Below are 11,191 nucleotides of genomic sequence, written 5' to 3'. Positions count from 1 at the left end.
TATTTTTATTTTTGTTTTCATCCCATACTTATGGTTTAAGCCTGCCTATCTCTCCCATTAGACTGTCAGTGCCTCAAGGGCAGGTCTTGTCTTATGCTGTCGAGTTGTCTTCGACCCATAGCGACGCCATGGACACATCTCTCCCAGAGCACCCCACTTCCATCTGCAATTGTTCTGGTAGCATATCCATAGATTTTTCTTAGTAAAAATACCGAAGTGGTTTACCACTGCCTCCTTCCACAGAGTAAAGTTGAGTCTTCAGCCTTGATTCTTTCCCATGCTGCTGCTGCCTAGCCCGGGGGAATTTTGACTTGTAGCAGATTGCCTTCCACTCTCTAGCCACTTCCCAAGCTAGGAATGGAATGGGCAGGCCTCTGCTTGACTCTCCCTCCTGTAGTCGAGACTGGTAGAGTACTGGAAACTCTCCAGGTGCCACCCTGAGAGGGGCCAACGGCAGGTAGCCGGTTTATTTATTTTTACTGTGTTCTTCCAAGTGTCCTAAACATAGTAATAATAATAATAATGATGGCATTTGTTAAGCACTTACTATGTGCAAAGCACTGTTCTAAGGGCTGGGGGAATACAAGGTGATCAGGTTGTCCCATGTGGGGCTCACAATCTTAATCCTCATTTTGCAGATGAGGTAACTGAGGCCCAGAGAAGTGATGTGAGTTGCCCAAGGTCATGCAGCAGATGTGTGACTGAGCCGGGATTCGAACCCATGACCTCTGACTCCCAAGCCCGGGTTGCCACTGAGCCACGCTGCTTCTCATTCACGATTGAATGAATGAATGAATGAACATGGGCAACCTAATTGTCTTGTATCTGCCCCAGTAGATGGTGAACCCCATGTGGGACAACCCACATATACAACCTACAAGCGTTTCACACATAGTAAGCATTTAACAAATACCACTATTATTATTATTATTATTATTATCCCCAAATCCTGTTGCTCTCACCTTCACAACATCACCAAGATGTGCACTTTCTTCTCCATACAAACCACTACCACGTTAGTGCAATCACTCATCCTATCCCACCTAGATTACTGCAGCAGCATCCTTTCTGATTTCCCAACCTCCTGCCTCTCCCCACTCCGGTCCATACTTCACTCCACTGCCCCAATTATTTTTCTACAGAAATGTTCAGGGCATGTGAACTCCCTTCTCAAAAATCTCCAGTGGTTGCCTATCCACCTCTGCAGCAAACAAAAGCTCCTCACTATTAGCTTTAAAACTCTCCATCACCTCGTCCCCTCCTACCTCACCTCCCTTCTCTCCTTCTACAACCCAGCCTGCAAATTCTGTTCCTCTGGTGCTAACCTTCTCACTGTGCCTCATTCTCACCTGTCCCGCCATGGACCCCTGACCTATGTCCTACCTCTGGTCTGGAATGCCTTCCCTCCTCAAATCTGCCAGACAATCACTCTCTCTCCCAATTCAAAGCCCTACTGAAAGCACATCTCCTCCAAGAGGCCTTCCCAGACTAAATCCCACTTTTCCTCAGCTCCCACTCGCTTCCACTACCCCTGACTTGCTCCCTTTACTCTTTTCCCCTCTCCACACCCCACAGCACTTATGTATATATCTATAATTGTATTTATTTATGTTGGTGTCTGTTTATTTGTATTGATATTTGTCTCCCCCCCCTTCACCTTGTGAGCCTGTCATAGGCAGGGATTGTCTCTATTGCCATTTTGTACTTTCCAAGCACTTAGTTTAGTGCTCTGCACACAGTAAGTGCTCAATAAATATGACTGAATGAATGAATGAATGACCATGGACAACCTAATTGTCTTATATCTACCCCAGTGCTTAGTGCTTACTGCCAGGCATGTAGTAGGCCTTAAATACCATTAGAAAACAAAGCCAAAAGAAAATGAGTTTACAGTCTAGAGGACCTTACAGTGGAGGATTGGAACATCTCAGCCTTGGACAGTGTAGGTATCTCTTCTAGGATGTAACCTTTTAGAGCACAGCCTGAATGCAATGCAATGGAAGAAGACCAGAACATAGATACCACAACATGGTAGAGTGTTGGCTGTAATCCATTAAAGTTTGTTTCAGGCAAAATTCAGGTTTGCCAGGCAACACTGTTGCCAGCAGTTCTTTAGCCTTGCAAAGGAAACCGATTGCAACTTACTCTAAATCCACAGTTCACAGGATGCTGACTAAGCAGTAGTAAATCCTTTCCTTGTGAGAGAATAATCACCTCCTGATAAGTTTCAGATAAAAGGTCAGGCTAATGCAGATTGCTTGAAACAAGCTCCAGAAGCCTGTTTTATCTTCCACCACCTTCTTGGATTTCACCCTTTATGACAGAAACCAGTATGATTTCAATTACTTTCTATCTTCCTCATAACCCTGTATTTTCCGCTAAAGCAACCGAGAATGCAACACATTTGGGTTTTTGTGGGGGTAGGGGGGAATCTGTTCCTCTAGCCACAGCACCCTGCTGATCTTTGATTTTATGTTCATGTTGTCTTAGTGTTTTGTTTCATTTCACCTTGTTTATCTGCCATCAGTCTCCTCTCCCTCTTTTCACTTTTATACTATGAGCCTCCTGAAGAGGAGGTGTAGTGTCAAATTCCCACCTGTGTAGTTTTTCCCACAACTATTACTACTACTATTCATTCATTTGTTCAATCAGATTTATTGAGTGCTTACTGTGTGCAGAGCACTGTACTAAGCGCTTGGGAAGTACAAGTTGGCAACATATAACATCTGTGCTAAGCAGGAACATCTGTAGAGCAACATAAATGCTATGACGCACCCATTATCCACTCAGTGCACAATAGGTTTTCCGAAAGGCCCCTAGGCCTGGCCTAAAGTGGCAAATTGTGGGAGGGAATAGGTAAGGAAATGATCATTTTTTCAGGAGAAAATACCCTTCAAGCTTAGTCATGACTCATCCCAGGAGCCTTTATGCAATTGCTTGAATTATAGTTTGCATCTAACACATCAATCAGTCAACCATATTTACTGAGTATTTGCTTAGGAGAGGGAACTGTACTAGGAACTTGGGAGAGTACAATATGACAATATTTCCCTGCCTATAAGGAACTCACAGCTTGGAGGGGGAGATAGACATTAAAATAAATTACAGATATGTACATAAGTGCTGTGGGGCTGAGTGTGGGGTGAATAGAGGGTACAAATCCAAATGCAACGGCGATGCAGGAGGGAGAGGGAGTAGGGGAAATGAGGGCCTAGATGGGGAAGGCCTCTTGGAGGAGATGGGATTTTAGGAGGGTCTTGAGGGTGGTGAGAGTAATGGTCTGTCAGATATGGAAGGGGAGGGAATTCCAGGCCAGAGGCAGGAGGTAGACAAGGGGTCAGTGGAGAGAGACAGAAGAATGAAGTACAGTAAGTAGGTTGGCGTTAGAGGAGTGAAGTGAGCATGCTGGGTTGTATTAAGCCTGGCTCAGTGGAAAATACATGGGCTTGGGAGTCAGAGGTTGTGGGTTCTAATCCTGGCTCCGCCACTTATCAGCTGTGTGACTTTGGGCCAGTCACATCTCTGTGCCTCAGTTACCTCATCTGTAAAATGGGGATTAAGACTGTGAGCCCCACACGGGACAACCTGATCACCTTGTATCTACCCCAGTGCTTAGAACAGTGCTTGGCACATAGTAAGCACTCAACAAATACTATTATTATTCCTCACTGTGCCTCGTTCTCGCCTGTCCAGCCATCAACCCCTGGCCCACGTCCTTCCCCTGGCCCGGAATGCCCTCCCTCCCCACATCTGCCAAGCTAGCTCTTTTCCTCCCTTCAAAGCCCTACTGAGAGCTCACCTCCTCCAGGAGACCTTCCCAGACTGAACCCCCTTTTTCTTCTCCTCCTCCCCATCCCACCCCTGCCCTACCTCCTTCCCCTCCCCACATCACTTGTATATATTTGTACAGATTTATTACTCTATTTTACTTGTACAAATTTACTATTCTATTTTGTTAATGATGTGCATATAGCTATAATTCTATTTGTTCTGACGATTTTGACAGCTGACCACATGTTTTGTTTTGCTGTCTGTCTCCCCCTTCTAGACTGTGAGGGTTGTTAGGTAGGGACTGTCTCTACAGGTTGCCGACTTGTTCTTCCCAGTGCTCTGCACACAGTAAGAGCTCAATAAATACGATTGAATGAATGAATAGTAAGGAAATCAGGGGGCAGGCAAGGTGATCGAGTGCTTTAAAGTCAATGGTAAGGAGTTTCTGTTTAATGCAGAAGTGGATGGGCAACCACTAGGTTCATTCATTCATTCATTCATTCAATCGTATTTATTGAGCGCTTACTGTGTGCAGAGCACTGTACTAAGCGCTTGGGAAGTACAAGTTGGCAACATATAGAGATGGTCCCTACCCAACAGTGGGCTCACAGTCTAGAAGGGGAAGACAGAGAACAAAACAAAACATATTAACAAAATAAAATAAACAGACTATGTACAAGTAAAATAAATAAATAGAGTAATAAGTACGTAAAAACATATATACATATATACAGGTATATACACAGCTGCTTGTCGGCTGTGTGACTTTGGGCAAGTCACTTCACTTCTCTGGGCCTCAGTTTCCTCATCTGGAAAATGGGGATTAAGATTGTGAGCCCCACGTGGGACAACCTGATCACCTTGTAGCCTCGCCAGTGCTTAGAACAGTGCTTTGCACGTTATAAGCACTAAACAAATACCAATTTTTTTATGGTGCTCTGTACACAGTAAGTGCTAAATAGCCTCCACTGATTGATTTGGCAATAACACAATTAACATATTTATAATCAGTATCAACTGTCAAATGAAATGTTTACCATTATTTAAAGTTGTAGAATTAAAAAATTCAGGGACAGAAAACAAAAACCAGCAAAGGAAGAGCCAAGAAACCAAATCCACCTTGATCTAGTGGTGGAAGACATCTGGAAAACGTCTTCCAAAAGATAACAGAAAAGGTCACAGCACTGACATTTCCTCAAACACCCCGAGAAAAAGCTTATCCCACACTGCGGCGATAGGAGGGAAAGCCAAAACTGGGTGACGGCCAATGACTTCCCTGTTTCTCCATGAACTTTGGCCGCCTCTTGCTTTTTCTCAAGATCCTGTGAGCCATTTCAACTTTTCTAGCTTTGGCAGGCCAGAAATCATCGGTGCACAGTTTCAACAATGCTGCTTATCCCGATGTTTCCATTTGAAATCCTCAAGCCTTGCAAAAATGCCATTTCCCCCATTCCCAGCAGGCAGCCAGCCGGAGTCTATCCTGTCTATCCTGAGGATTTTTCCTCCCACTGCTGAGGCCCCATGGAACTGGGCTGGATAAATCCTCCCCCTCCCCCTCCGTGGAAGGGGAAGGTAATAATAATAATAATAATAATAATAATAATAATAATAATAATAATAATGGCATTTATTAAGCGCTTACTATGTGCAAAGCACTGTTCTAAGCGCTGGGGAGGTTACAAGGTGATCAGGTTGTCCCACGGAGGGCTCACAGTCTTAATCCCCATTTTCCAGATGAGGGAACTGAGGCCCAGAGAAGTGAAGTGACTTGTCCAAAATCACACAGCTGACAATTGGCGGAGCTGGTATTTCATTGAATTCATTCATTCAGGCATATTTATTGAGCACTTACTGTGTGCAGGGCACTGTACTAAGCGCTTGTACTAACCCATGACCTCTGACCCCAAAGCCCATGCTCTTTCCACTGAGCCACGCTGCTTCTCTAGATAGAGAAGCAGCATGGCATAGTCTGGATAGAGAATGGACCTCCGAGTCAAAAGGTCATGAGTTCTAATCCTGGCTCTGCCACTTGTCTGCTGGGTGACCTTGGGCAACTCACTTCACTTCTCTGTGCCACAGTTACCTCATCTGTAAAATGGGGATTGAGACTATGAGTCCCACATGGGACAAGGACTGTGTCCAACCTAATTTGCTTGTATCCACCCCAGCGCTTAGTACAGTGCCTGGCACATAGTAAGTACTCAACAAATACCACAATTATTATTATTATGCACCAGTTCTAGAATCAAACACTGGCACAAACCCACGCTTTCCTGGAAAGACCTCACTGGCACTGGGAGAAGCTAGAAAAAATACACCTTAGCCTCAAACAGAGAAGCAGCATGGCTCAGCGGAAAGAGCCCGGGCTTTGGAGTCAGAGGCCATGGGTTCGAATCCCAGCTCTGACAATTTCAGCTGTGTGACTTTGGGCAAGTCACTTAACTTCTCTGTTCCTCAGTTCCCTCATCTGTAAAATGGAGATTAAGATTGCTAGTCCCCTGTGGGACAACCTGATCACTTTGTAACCTCCCCAGTGCTTAGAGCAGTGCTTTGCACATAGGAAGTGCTCAATAAATACCATTATTATTATTATTATTATTCTTAAATCGGGGCTGAGAGGAAGCATCCCTGAATCAGAAGACTTAAAAGGGTCAATGAGTCATGAGTATTTATTGAGCACCTATTCTGTAGTGAGTCTCGTACTTGGAAGAGTAAAATAAAAGTAGATACAGCCCCTGTCTTCAAGGAACTTAAAATCTCCTCCCCTTCTTCTTCCTATAGGGAGCAAATAGGATGATGATGGTATTTGGTAAGTGCTTACTATATGCCAAGCACTGTTCTAAGTGCTGGGATAGATACAAGGTAATCAGGTTGTCCCACGTGGGGCTCACAGACTTAATCCCCATTTTACAGATGAGGTAACTGAGGCACAGAGAAGCAAAGTGACTTGCCCAAGGTCTCACACAGCTGATAAAATAAAAAGAATTTATTGAGCACTTACTGTGTGCAGAGCACTGTACTAAGCGCTTGGGAAGTACAAGTCGGCAACATATAGAGATGGTCCCTCCCCAACAATGGGCTCACAGTCTAGAAGGGAGAGACCGACAACAAAACAAAATATGTGGACAGGTGTCAAGTCATCAGAACGAATAGAATTAAAGCTAAACGCACATCATTAACAAAATAATCATCAATCAATCAATCAAATAAATAGAATAGCAAATATGTACAAGTAAAATAAATAGAATAATAATGGAGCCGGGATTAGAACCCACGACCTCTGACTCCCAAGCCAGGCAGGGCTCGTTCCCCTGAGCCACGCTGCTTCATTTTTAGACTGTGAGCCCACTGTTGGGTAGGGACTGTCTCTATATGTTGCCAATTTGTACTTCCCAAGCGCTTAGTCCAGTGCTCTGCACATAGTAAGCGCTCAATAAATACGATTGATGATGATGATTTGGGACGTGGAAAATGGACGCTTCTACCACCATTCATTCCCCTCTGCCGACCTGCATTTCACCTGTTGGATTTTTAGGGTTTATAAAAACAGGTTAATGGCACTTTCGGGGCAGAGCGGAGCTCCAGGAAGAATTACAGAAAGCTCCGAGTGACCTCTAGAACCATGCATCTGGATTATTGCTGAACTTGACATTTATTGAGCATCTAATGGGCCGTAGGCACCCTGGGCCCAGTTTCTACTCCAGCAGGCTTCTATTATCGATCAAAGGGGTCGAATAAAGATCCAGGAGCAGGATGAATCATTCGCCGCACGGCTGTTGGCTTCGGGGTCACTTGAAGTACCCAATCTCTAACTCCCAGCCTCTTTCATTCGTTCATTCAGTTGTATTTATTGAGCGCTTAATGTGTGCAGAGCATTGGACTTCCGGAGAAGCAGCGTGGCTCAGGGGAAAGAGCCCGGGCTTTAGAGTCCGAGGTCACGGGTTCAAATCCCGGCTCCGCCACTTTCATTCATTCAATCGCTTGAAGAGTCAATGGAGAGGAAACATTTTACGGATGCGGTGGGTTTTGGAAGAGGCATCGGAAGGAGGCAAAGCAGACGGTAGAGTAAAGAGACCTGGAAATGTTCTAGGCCTGGAGAGTAGCTTGGATATATGCTTGGGCTGCTCTGCTACACTCCAACTACGTCGGGATCAACAGGACAGGGAGTGAAGAGCGAGAAAACGAGGCAAGAAGAATGGCCTGCTCTCTAACTCCCAGCCTCTTTCCTTCGTTCATTCAATTGTACTTATTGAGCGCTTAACGTGTGCAGAGCATTGTACTTCCGGAGAAGCAGCGTGGTTCAGTGGAAAGAGCCCGGGCTTTGGAGTAAATAAATACGATAAATAAATAAATTTATTAATAAATATGATTGATTGATTGATTGAGTCAGAGGTCATGGGTTCAAATCCCGGCTCCACCACTTTCATTCATTCATTCATGCATTCATTCAATCGTATTTATTGAGCGCTTACTGTGTGCAGAGCACTCTTGGGAAGTACAAGTTGGCAACAAATAGAGACGGTCCCTACCCAACAGTGGGCTCACAGTCTAGAAGGGGGAGACAGAGAACAAAACCGAACATATTAACAAAACAAAATCAATAGAATAAATTTGTACAAATAAAATAAATAAATAAATAGAGTAATAAATCCGTACAAACATATATACAGGTGCTGTGGGGAGGGGAAGGAGGTAAGGCGGGGGGGATGGGGAGGGAAAGAGGAAGGAAGGGGCTCAGTCTGGGAGCCCTTGACACTTGTCAGCTGTGTGACTTTGGGCAAGTAGCTTCACTTCTCTGGGCCTCAGTGACCTCATCTGTAAAATGGGGATGAAGACCGTGAGCCGCCCGTGGGACAACCTGATCAACTTGTAACCTCCCTAGCGCTTAGAACAGTGCTTTGCACACAGTGAGCGCTTAATCAATGCTAGCGTTATTATTATTATTGTTGTACTAAGCTCTTGGGAGAGCTGTGTGCAGAGCATTGTACTAAGCTCTTGGGAGAGTACAATATAACAATGAACAGACACATTCCCTGCCCACAATGAGTTTACAATCTGAGGGGGCGATAGACAACTAATATAACTAAACAAATTACAGATATGCACATGAGTGTTGCGGAGCTGGGGGTGACTGAATAAAGGGAGCAAGTCAGGGTGACACAGAAGGGAGTGGGAGAAGAGGAAAGGAGGACTTAGTCGGGGAAGGTGTCTTGGAGGATTTAAAGGCAGGGAGTGTAATTGTCTGTTGGATTTGAGGAGGGAGGGCATTCTAGACCAGAGACAGGAAGTGAAGCAGCAGGGTGGATCAACAGAAAGAGGCCGGGCTTTGGAGTCAGAGGTCATGGGTTCAAATCCCAGCTCTGCCAATTGTCAGCTGTGTGACTTTGGGCGAGTCACTTAACTTCTCTGGGCCTCAGTTCCCTCATCTGGAAAATGGGGATTAAGACTGTGATCCCCCCGGGGGACAACCTGATCACCTTGTAACCTCCCCAGAGCTTAGAACAGTGCTTTGCACATAGTAAGCGCTTCATAAATGCCATCATCATTATTATTATTAAGTGGGCAAGGGATCAGTGGTGAGATAGATGAGATTGAAATACAGATAGATGAGATGGAGGTATACGCACTCCTTGCTGGGTTGTGGGAGGGGAAAGTGAGATCGGTCTGTGCCCTTTGGTCCTCTTGAAGACCCAAAATGCCCCACAAATGTGGCTTCTATTAGTAATGATGATAATGCAGCCTAGTGGATAGAGCAAAGGCCGGGGATTCAGAAAGACCCGGGTTCTAATCTCGGCTCCTCCATTTGTCTGCTGGGTGACCTTGGGCAAGTCACTTAATTTTTTTGTTTGGTTTTTTTTTGGGTATTTGTTAAACTCTTACCAGGTGCAAAGCACTGTTCTAAGTACTTTGAGAATACAAGGTGATCAGGTTGCCCCACGTGGGGCTCACAATCTTAATCCCCATTTTCCAGATGAGGTAACTGAGGTACAGAGAAGTGAAGTGACTTGCCCAAAGTCACACAGCCGACAAGTGGTGGAGCCAGGATTAGAACCCATGATCTCGGACCCCCAAGCCCGGGCTCTTTCCACTGAGCCACGCTGTTTCCCTGAATTTAATTTCATTGAACTAATTTAATGTAATTAATTAAATTGATTAATTAATTAATTTAATCAACTTAATTTCATGGCCTAGTGGATAGAGTACGGGCCTGAGAGTCAGAAGACCCGGGTTCTAGTCCTGCTCTGCTACTTAATAATCATAGTATTTCTTAAGCACTTATTCATTCCTTCATTCATTCAATCGTATTTATTGAGCGCTTACTGTGTGCAGAGCACTGGACTAAGCGCTTGGGAAGTACAAGTTGGCAACACATAGAAACGGTCCCTGCCCAACAGTGGGCTCACAATCTAGTCACACTTACTATGTGTGTGTGCTACTCGAGAAGCAGCGTGGCTCAGTGGGAAAGAGCCCGGGCTTCGGAGTCAGAGGTCATGGGTTCAAATCCCAACTCCGCCACTTGTCAGCTGTGTGACTTTGGGCCAGTCACTTAACTTCTCTGGGCCTCAGTTCCCTCATCTGTAAAATGGGGATGAAGACTGTGAGCCCCACGTGGGACAACCTCATCACCTTGTATCCCCCCAGCGCTTAGAACAGTGCTTTGCACATAGTAAGCGCTTAATAAATGCCATTATTATTATAATGTGTCAAGCACTGCTGTGTGACCTTGGGCAAGTTACCTCAGTAGCCTCATCTGTAAAAAGGAGACTACAACTGTGAGCATCACATGGGACATGGACAATGTCCAACCTGATTTCCTTGATTTCTACTCCAGGGCTAAGAACAGTTAGGAACAAATTCCGTAAAAACAATCAAACAAAAAACTTCTTTGTGCCTCAGTTACCTATCTGCAAAATGGGGATTACGACTCCGAGCCCCATGTGCGGCGAGAACTGTGTCCAACCCAATTGTCTGGTATCTACCCCGGTGTTCAATACGGTGCCTGGCACGTAGTAAGTGCTTAACAAATACCATAAAAAATCATTATAAAGCCATCTCTAAAGCTGTCCAAGAAGCGCTAACTGAGTCAGGAATGGTTCTTGTGATGTGGAAAGTTGCTGAGCCGACCAAGGAGGAGGAAGATACCAAGGGACCGAGAGGTTGTGCCGACAAAAAACGGGGAAAGGAATTCACTCATCCTTAACTTATTCTAATAAGCCGAGCCTTGTGATTTTAATGAGGATCTGCAAACGGTAGGGACTCAATAAATGTCAAATTCTGTTGCCTCGATTCATGAGGCATTACTCAGAGTTTTCTTTTTTTAACCTCTTCTATTTAAAATAGAACTTTTGAAGGGATGGAATGCATGAATCAGGAAGGGTGTTTGGGTGGAGTGGGCAGAGATCAATGTCAATTAAAATGA

General features: G+C 44.9%; 1 non-coding gene across 1 annotated transcript; it reads right to left on the bottom strand.

Moving 5' to 3' along the window:
* Positions 1 to 309: 309 nt before the first annotated feature.
* On the bottom strand, positions 310 to 447 carry LOC119927635. Its single transcript, XR_005450620.1, has one exon. It is a non-coding gene; the product is annotated as a small nucleolar RNA SNORA7 (small nucleolar RNA).
* Positions 448 to 11,191: the final 10,744 nt, after the last annotated feature.

This window comes from Tachyglossus aculeatus, chromosome 4 (genome assembly GCF_015852505.1).
Source record: "Tachyglossus aculeatus isolate mTacAcu1 chromosome 4, mTacAcu1.pri, whole genome shotgun sequence".
Classification (NCBI taxonomy): domain Eukaryota; kingdom Metazoa; phylum Chordata; class Mammalia; order Monotremata; family Tachyglossidae; genus Tachyglossus; species Tachyglossus aculeatus.
This window is presented reverse-complemented; position numbering and strand designations above follow the sequence as displayed.